The following is a 10,523-nucleotide window of genomic DNA, read 5'->3' as shown; positions in this document are numbered from 1 at the left end:
GGTAGGAAATTTTGGGAACAATATGTAGTGACGAAATACCCCCCTTTTGATGCCCCCAAATTTTCAGAGATTAGGCGGACGCCTCACAAGCTTAACTGGCTAAAGCACTCGTCAGGGCATTGAAGGATCCGGGTTTGAATCCCGTTCAAAGAGATTGAATTTCACACTCCGAAATTGTTGCATTGAATACCCATTAGTAGATGCATCGGTTAAAGGTTACTTTTGCGGCATCTTCCGCAGTTTCTTTGGAACTAAAAAGGATGTCTTAATTCTTAATTTATTTTTTTAACTAATAAGTGAATTTTGTGTATTGAGATTTATTAAGACGTATCATGAGCTTTTCCACCACCTTATTGACTTGTCATCAATGTTTGGAGGTTACATCGATTATTAGAGTCTCTTTTAAATTTATTAATTTCCATTTTCAACTATTTTTATCGGTTTGGCTTGTTTTAGTCGATTCTCTATATTTTATCGGTTTTTTCCAAAAATGAGAATGAGTAGAAAACAATTGAAAACACGGTGATACTCAATTTCCTTGATATAAGCTAAAAGTTGAATTATGACAAGGTCTTCAGACATTGAATTATAATGCATTGAGATGCAATGCAGGTATACTGAAACAGCGATGCCTTACATACGCCATCTTAATGTCAGGCGTTATTGAAGGGTACTACAAATTAAAGTGTATATGTTCTTGTATTTCACCAGAAATGTTATAGTAGCTGTCAATGTCCTTGAAATATATCATACTCATCTCAAAGGTTGTTTTGAGACAGTCTGAGTACGATTGAACGACGCAAGATAATAGGCATTTCGAGCGAAAAACTTATGTCTACTAATCTATCACCAAGTAATCAGTTTACGAAGTCGGTAACTCTCAGGGAGTATCCATCCGGTTATCCTAAGTTCTTGGGTTCAGAGTAGTTTTCTCGACCATTCATTTTCCGTTTCGGTTGATATATTGTTATCTCACAGTTACTAATATGTCAAGCTATATATTTTCCAGAACTGGCGCGACACTGAGTACAACAGGAACGTTAGTAATTGCTGGTGGCACCGGAACGACTACGACAGCCACACATTTTTTTACGCTGACCTTCCCGGAAAAAAGTAAGTACCCATCGAACTCACCGCCACTCTCCGTAACGCAATATCATCAATAATTTGAATCACCTGTTACATGATGCGACATTTCGTTATTATGAACAGAGCAAATATTTTCAAAATCATTACGGTTTTTATGATTCCCATCTACTTTTGTACCAAAGAGAATTAATTTTATCAAATAACTCTAGGTTCCGTAAATTTTATCGTTTAAAACAGATTAACGAAAGAAAAAATAAAACACACATGAACGAAATTGTAAATTCTTCTCAGTTGACTCCTCAACTACATTTTGATGCTATCTATTTTTAGGTAATTCTAAAGCTATGGGTTTTTATACCAGGAGGTTATTTTCTCCTTCATTGTAATTAGTTTCAAATAATAATTATAATATTTCATTCATTTAAAATATTTTTCCAGCCTAAAAAGTCTATCTTATTAGTAATTCATATAATGCCCCAGTGAAATGACCAGTACCAACAAAGTTTATTAACGACTTTGTTTACATACCGAAGATTGTGTTATATCCAAAACGTTTTATCCGTGTGTAAGTTCTCCAAAACGGCTCTTATTAAAGAAATAATAGTGATAAAACAGGGTTTGATTGGTTACTTATGAGAATAGTAAGTAGTCAACTTATCCAAGGGTAATCTTTTGTGTCTACAAAACAATCCAGTTGTTTTTGTTAGACTATACGTTAATGCTACTTATTAACATTACTTTCGCTAATCACATGTGAACGAAGTTAGAGCACCATCATCATTAATCCGGTATATCTGTACTACAAGGAATAATGTCCGGTCGGCCTCTCTCTGTGTAATAGTTTAATGAAAAATAAATTCTCACCTGTGTTTTGTTTAGCGGCATTATTATTCTGTCTTTGTCATTTCTATGGTTCAATCATATGGCTGAATTCTATCTATAATTATTCTTTTATAAGGGTATAATGATGGTGCTAGTTACTACATCATCAGTGCATCCGCCGGGCTATATCAGGTGTGGTACTCCTGCGAGAACGTTCCCTTCGGTAAAGTTGGTAAGTAGATATGTTTTTGATTTAAAATTTATTTTTATCGTGCATTAAAATTTTGGAATTTGTCAATGTTTAGCAAAAAAAAGGGGAGAGTTATGTGAAATGGTTCCGCTCACAACCATTTCTAAGATTTATAAAAAGAAGAGTAGACCACGTGATTTTCACGGGTCAATCCGCTCCCTAAGTAATGCCTACATTCACAGATGGAACTAATCCCTCAAACCAAAGTCTACTACTCATTTTCCTAAAAGAAACTTTTAAGGTAGAGCTTTTTTCTTGTAGTGGTAGCAGATATTTTCTTAAATATTATTCTCGTCGTGCAAAATTTTTGCCATGTGTATTGATGATATGCGTAGAAAAATTAATCGCGTAATACCCAATAAATTGCAAAGAATTTCAAGAATTCTGCCGTAAGAAACCTTTTCCTCATACTAATAGCTTCAACTAATTTCTCGTTTCGGTGATCGGAAATCATAAAATTAATAGTTTCCGCAGACATTTGAGTGGAAATAATATTAATTACCCCTCACAAGGATAATGATGACCAATACCGATTAAGCGATACTTGAAAAATATATGCAAATATTTAAAGTACTTCTTTTTGAAAAGCCTGATACGCAAGTTTTTAAGGAAATGTGTCCACAGCTAGGCTGGTCTACTTGTATTTTGATTATATTTCTATCCTATCGGTGCACTATGGCATAAATGTAATATATTTGTTTGCAATATGTTTGTGTATCGGTGACAAAACTAGTACCTATTAGATTGTGCCAGGATACTTGTAAAAGCAATGACGCGTTCATCTAAAACAATTTAAATCACCGATTCAGATATTCCGCCATTTACTTATTAAAGAATGCCATAGCTAATGTATAATCTGCTAGCAGAATTTTTGTATTTTTTATCGTCGATGCTCAATGTTGTCACTAAAACTTATCATCGTACATTTTATTCCAGAATTCGCATTCATCCTCGTGTCCAGCACGGCAACCGCTGCAGACGTTGCCACTGCAATTGATGCCCTTTCAAACATTGGATACCCAATCCATTCCCTGAGAAGAAGTACGAATAATTGCCTGGGGTAACTGCAGAGAATAAATGAAATTCAATCAGTAATCTAGCTCTCAGCTAGGAAATCAAAATTATTTTATAAAATATTTTGTTTAAACTTCAATTGAATTGGCATAAGAGAGGTGGGAAATATAATTTATCATGAACATCATTTTTGCATATAATTTACACTTTTATGAAAAATTAATGAAGGAATTAATTGGCAAATATACGATTTCTATCTCTTTTACAATATACCCTTCCTTTATCTGGCCTGGCAGAGCTTACATTGAATCAAGTAATTATAATACAAGTAAAAAATCCATATTCTTTTTCCTTTCATTTAGAATGAGTGATGACTTTTAAAACTTCACGCAGGTTTTATTTTGTTAAAATTTTTCATAATAAATGAATAGATCAATTACTAATATTTCAAATTATTTCTCAACGCACACTCAGGTTTCAATAGATCAAATCTATTTACTCGTAATTGAAATTAACTTGTTGCCTCCAAAAATGTACTAATACAATGCTCAATAAAAGGATAGGGGAAAATACGAGAGGAAAGGGAGGAAATTGGAAAAGTTGCTACAAAGGAGGGGCAACGAAAAACCACAGCCTGGAGTTAAAAATAGTTAGTAACCCTTGATCCGCAAATATTTTCTACTTTTATGTAAGTGGATTGAATTATGAAATAATGAGTAATGGATCGAGAGAATATGACCATTTTACGGCAGGTGATCGGAAACATACAAGAAATTGTAATTCAAAAGAACATCTTACTTCAATCCTTTGAATTGGGAGTACATTAAATTTGATTACAATCATTTGAATTACACACACCAATAGATGCTTGGCATAATTTAGAAAACGCATTGTATTTTCAAAAAATGTTTCTGTTCATTGAATATCATTTGATATTTCTACCACTTTGACATATCATCTATCTGGACAATTCAAAATTCCATGCAGATAAATACCAAAGCACTATTCTAAATCTGGGTCCCGGTAGTCCCGAGGTAGAGCGTTGGACTGCTATCCGGAGGGGTCCAGGTTCAATTCCCAGGCCCTTTGGGTACCTACAGCTCCAATCAAGCTATGTGATTTTTCGAGTACCAGATCTTCCAGGGAAACCATAACCGGCATAGGGAAAGGAACTGGAAAATGTGTGAATTTCACATGCCATCGGGCTTAGTACTGGGTAAACTCTACCATCACCTACCAAACCGACCTTTGGGTTGATTACTGTGTTTTGGCTTGTTTTTATTCCAAATCATCAGATATGTTTTTGATATTAAACAAAACATGCCCTTTTTCAGTGAGTTTCAAAGGATACATTAATATTTACTTCAGTTATCCCTAAAAAAAGTTCACTGTGTGGTAATATCAATAACATGCAAATGAAAGCAAGAGAACGGCTTGCCTACTTGGGGTGTAAATGTGGGACTTTAATATTCTGTTTGATAAGTAAACAAAAATCCCATCTAATATAATAAGATATCATAGCCATTACATTAGGCGCCATTCTTTAGACAAAGACATTGTTGTGATAGAGATGGGCTCATAGAGTGGAAACAATTATTATATGCTCCTAGTAGGGCCACCCATGCTGGATAAGTTGAAGGGCAGGAGCCAGGTGCAAAATAGTCCACACAGTGACTGTTCCTCTGTAAGGCGTCAGTAATGGCATCCAAATCTAGAGAGACTATCATTTCTGCAATGACTTCAAGTTATTATTTCACCCAAAATATCAACAGGCAAAAACATCACCACACAAAATCCTTACATAGACATATTGATAGCCAAGGGCTTAGGCAAGAGGGAGAAGGGGATAATCCACATCCACCATTACTCCAGCATCCTAATTCTGACCCCACGTACTGCACTTATTTTCAACATTTATTTCGAAGGAGATGGAGAGAATGGTTGAGATGGCTTCTCCTTGTCAAAATGGGGAAGATCTCTCCTCTAAAACACATTCTTTCTTACCTTTGCACATTCATCAATCCCTACCATACGAGGAGTTGAAAACTGAGCAAAAGAAGAACCTGGTCGTTGAGATATAAGAAGAGGAAAAAAGACTGAGACTATACACAACCTTTTCACATATTACTTTCCGTCTAGACTTCTTACCTTCCACATCTTCTTTGAAAACAAGTTCCTCCCATGCTTATTCCATCATTCTTCAAAATGTATACCCTCGTAATTTAATTTAATTTTCAGCAAAATGTTCTGCCGATGTCGGTTTAATTAATTAGACTGTAATTTAGATGAGGAAACCTAAAATCTCTAAATAATTCTCATATTTGCGGTTTGTACAATTTTCATAATCTTATCGAAAACCAATGCGTTGGATCGTATTTTTGCTTAAGATTTCTCCAATGGTAATTGACATAGAGCCATGCATTCTAAGTCATATTAAATTATACTCAATTCAAGACTATAACAGTAATTTTACAGGATTTTGAACATTTTTCAATTTATATTAAAGTTTATACCAATAATAATTATTTATCCATTATTATTGTGTTCATTTTTGGAATAATGCGGGGTAAGCTTATGGTAGATTTTTGATGGACACAGGTTACAAAATGTTACAACAAAGACTTCCTTGACTCTTCCACCAAACATAACTAGATATCCAACACTTTATTAAGCCCCTCTTTAATTTATCATACTTCCTACCTTCCTTCAATCCATCCCACAATGCCTAGCCTATTCCTACCCCTACCTTGCCTACCTAATGTTCTCCCCTCTACGAGTATCAAAGTCTTCAACATTCCATTCCCAATCAAAAAGCTCTCAATCCATCTTCCCTGCCTCTTTTGGGTTCCTCCCAACAACCCTCTCTCCTCCTCCATTATGTCCACCACTGCTTTGCTGATTTTCCTCTCTGGCTATTTCATCATTTCAATCTTTCTTCACACCCACATTCAAAAGCCTCCAACTATCATCCTCCTTCATTGACCATGTTCCTGGGCCATAAAAATCCATGCTCCATGTTAACGTTTTGACAGAGAGTTTTTTGGCCTCCTCCCTCAATGTTCCAGTCATTAATTCCCTCATTCCTCGTGAAAGCTTATTTGAGTAATAAAATTATTCTCCTTATGTCCCTACTACTTTAACCGCTTTGGTCCAAAGCCTTCCAAGATATGTAATCTGTTGCACCTGCTCTTGTTTTGCCCTCCTATTTTAACATTTAACTCAGCCTTTTCCTTTTGGAGAAATGTATAATCTTTGTTTTATTTAAATTGATTTCCATGCCATATCTATTGCACTGGGTTCCCAATTCAATCAGCAATGGTAGCAACCCCTTGGTGGACTGGCAAACTTAGCTTGTTCATTTGGAAACCTAACTGACTTCGGTAATTTTCCTTTAACTTTCATTCTTATCTTCAATTCTTTCCGTGCCTCTTTAACCATTTCCTCTGCACACATGTTGTAAAGCATAGCCTATAATGGATACCCCTGCCTTGCCTCTCCTCTTAACACTGCCCATTCTGGTTCCCTTTACAGCACTCGCACCTGAGCAGTCTGAGACATGTGCAGATAGCAGATAAGTCTTCTTTCTATCCCTCCAATGTACTCCTATTTTTTTGCAATACATTCATTAATTCTACACAATTAACTCTATCAAATGCCTTTTTTGAAGTCTACAAAACAGATAAATATGTATTTTCTGGTTATATTATATGTTCCTCTCTGCTAGTGACCTCATTACTGATGTAGCATCATACATACCTCTCCCCTTTTTGAACCTAAGGTTAATATCACCCAAGTAATCATTTATCCTCCTCTCCATCACCATAGATTTGATCCTGGGAACCACTTTAGCCTTGTGCAAAATCAAAGTTACTGCTCAACAGTCCTCACATAGACTGTCTTTCCCTTTTTTAATAATAATAATTCTTTATTCATTCTGAAAATGGTACAACCATATTAAACATCATCAATGTAATTATTATTAAATAACATATAAACATAAGTTCTTGAATGTGATGAAGATTGTCACAAAAGAATTCACCCAATGAGTAAAATGGGTGAGCAAGTAACCAGGTATATACCCTATACTTGAAGCTCTGGATATAGTCTGATTTAAACTGAGTATTCAGATAGTTTTCAGCCATATTTTCATATTATGAAATGTGTTGTAAGTTGATGGCAATCTACAATAAGTATTGTTTAGAGTTGATATACCTCTTGTGGAGTAGTTATGGATGTTAGATCTTAATTGGTAAGTTTCTACATTAACTTTCACATGAAACAGAGCCTTAAAGATAAATAAACAGAATACATTCATAATTCCATACCTAATAATAAAAGGTTTAATGTGAATCATGTGGTGGTATTTTAATAAGAGAGCGAATAGCTCTCTTTTGTAGTAGCAAAATTTGTTTAACATGTGGGGAACGACCCCATAACTCAACACCATAATTCACATGACATAGAAAGAAGGCATGGTTAAGTGTCAAACAATACTCATTTGAAATGATAAAGTTTAGCCTGCTTAACAGCTTTACTCAGTTTATTATACTCAGGTCTGACTGATGTGAATCTTGAGGGATCCATCCGAATTTTTCCTCATAAACACTATGCTAAAAATAACTCTTCTTCCTTCTTCTTTAATACTGTTTCCCCCCAAGTTTAGTTAGGACTTCAAAGAGTTTCATGGGAATATTGTCTACTCCCACGACCTTATTTAATTTAAATTCCCTGTAACTCTTTTAGTGCCAGTGGGCCAATCTATCAGTATGTGGGGTTTTTGCAAAGAATGCCACTGGCCAATCTGTCATCCAGGTTTTTTTGCTCAAACTTTTACTTTCCTGTGCATCAAAAAGCTTTTGTAGACCATGTTTGAGTGTCTGTTATGCTTTCTTATCATTGCTGACAAATTTTCAAGATGAAAATGAAATATAGTCACATTAATCATGTTCACATTTAGGTTATTTGAGCATAAGGAGTTTTCTGCATTGTAATGAATCTTTCTTCCTGCATAGCAGATGCAGTATCAATATGAGCTTACATTTTATCATGCCTCTCTGTATTACTTTCAAGTTCATCTGTATATTCCTATTAGGTTATCGTTGTAGCAAGCACTATTTACCTGGTCCCTCTCGGCCTAAACACTTTCCCGATGACACATGATAATTAATGTCAATGGTAATGAAACATTTTATCTTTGCTCTGGTGTGGGATTCTCCTTAGCCCTTTTGGTGTAGCTATGGTAATACTATCAGTGGCAATTATTACTCAATTATTCATTTGGGCTTATTTTGTCAATATAACAAAGAATATCTTCTTCCTAGAGATCCTGGCTTGAAGATAGAAGAGAAGTAGTAGTTGATTCCCAGGAAGATGTTTGGGAGAAAGTATTTGAGAACCAAGATAACCCTCCCATATCCTTTGGGAAGGTTATTTTTGTCTTAACCGGTAGGCTTAATTATTTGCATTATAAATATGTGTGTAATTAGGCGACCAATAATAGCTTCATACGGTTTTCTTACAAATCCAAATGTCTCTCACGGTTCCATGAAAAGTTTCCAAGAAACTGTTTCCAAATGATCTTAAAGTTTTTCTACCTAGATGATACGACATATCTAGCTGGACCTGGATATGACCCATGTGCCAAAATTCTACCTCTTATTGATCATGTCAATATTTTTTTGAGATACCATTACACTTGGCATATGCATTTGAGTGTTAATGAGATCTCAGGTCGAAGAAAGAAACATTCAAAACCCTTGCAGTATCTACCAAATAAGCACCACAATTGGTGTGGTATAAAATTTTGAATGCGTGTGACTCTGCCTTTACCTCTTGTTTGGCATTTTCTGTATATAGAGGCATAATGTGTGAATTAAATAAAACTGAAATCCAAAAGAATGTTCTAGGATATAGCGTATTGATGAAATTATTGGAAATGGAAATTGTCAAAGAAAAGATTATCATATTTTTGTGAATTCCAGTAATCCTATTATCCACTATTTTCAAGGCAGAAAACACTAAACACTCACTCAAAAATAGACGTAAGAATAATGTGTTTGGGAAACCATCAATTATATAATCATATAATGATCACATTGGTGGAACTGATGCACCTGACATTATGTTGTACACATATCTTGATGGGAGATGGGATGTGTAATTCTGGAAAAAAATATGCTTCAACATGGCTGATACTCAACAGCTATATAGTTAACAAAGAAAACCTCTCTTCTGGGAAAAAACCTTATGACTTGTATGAATTTTACTATTAGAATTTTTTAAGATATTGGAAATGAATGGCTTCAAGAGAAAAATAACAAATGGGGTAAACAAAAAAAAGATGTTACGTATCAATATACCAATATAATACCTAATATATATATCAATACTCCAGTATGTTTACATATTAATTGGTTAAGGTAGAATTGATGCGTATTGACAATTCCTGGTATTCTTTTACCGAATATAACATATTATTTTTTAATATGTTGAACAATTTTTTCTTGAAAATAGGTTATTTTATTTCATATTTGATTTCATGGGGAAGTTTACTGAATAACCTTAAGCCCATTGCTTTGTGCCCATGAGCAGTATTGTATTCTGACAAATGGCTCCTGCAGGTCATTGCAGGTCCTTGTATATTGGTAATGGTAATTGTGGTTAGACTTGTACTAAGAAATATTAGCCTTTGCATTAAAGGGTACCTTAAATATATATGAGCAAGGTAGTGGTAATAAACCAAATCTTTTGAAGAGAGGTTTACATGGTTCATCACAAGGGACATTGCTCATAATATGTATAATTCTCTTTTGAATTTTGAAGATTTTGCCCTCATTTAGAGAGGAACCCCAGAAGAGGATACTAACAGTACCACGAGAATAAAGTAACATGAGAATTAAATTCACCATAGTAAATGGTTAGAAGGACCTCTAATTTACAGAATATCTAACATTTCTAATAAGGAAGCATAGGGACTTAACTGTCTATACAATTTGAAAATGTGTTCCTCCTAAGACATATTTCTACGCAGGATAACTCCCAGGAATTTGGTTCGGGAATTGTGGGGAGTGCTCACACCTTCTACATCTACTGATATTGCAGTGGAAACTTTCTTTTCATTAGTGAAATAAATCAGGATGGACTTTAAATTGGGTTTTAGGAAGTTAAGAAGATACCATTCATTGAAAATCTGAGCTACTTCAGCAGCTCTTTCTGTCAAACTGCCCGCTGAGGAGGTTGACACAATAATATTTGTATCATCAGCATACAGTAATGGCTCTATTCCCTTAATGAACTTAAGATTATTTGGTAGATCATTGATATAAATTAAAAATAAAATGGGGCCAAG

Source organism: Hetaerina americana, unplaced genomic scaffold (genome assembly GCF_022747635.1).
Source record: "Hetaerina americana unplaced genomic scaffold, ioHetAmer1.1.p SCAF_2, whole genome shotgun sequence".
NCBI classification, from domain to species: Eukaryota; Metazoa; Arthropoda; class Insecta; order Odonata; family Calopterygidae; genus Hetaerina; species Hetaerina americana.
The sequence above is the reverse complement of the archived record's forward strand: the minus strand, read 5'-3'. Positions refer to the sequence as shown.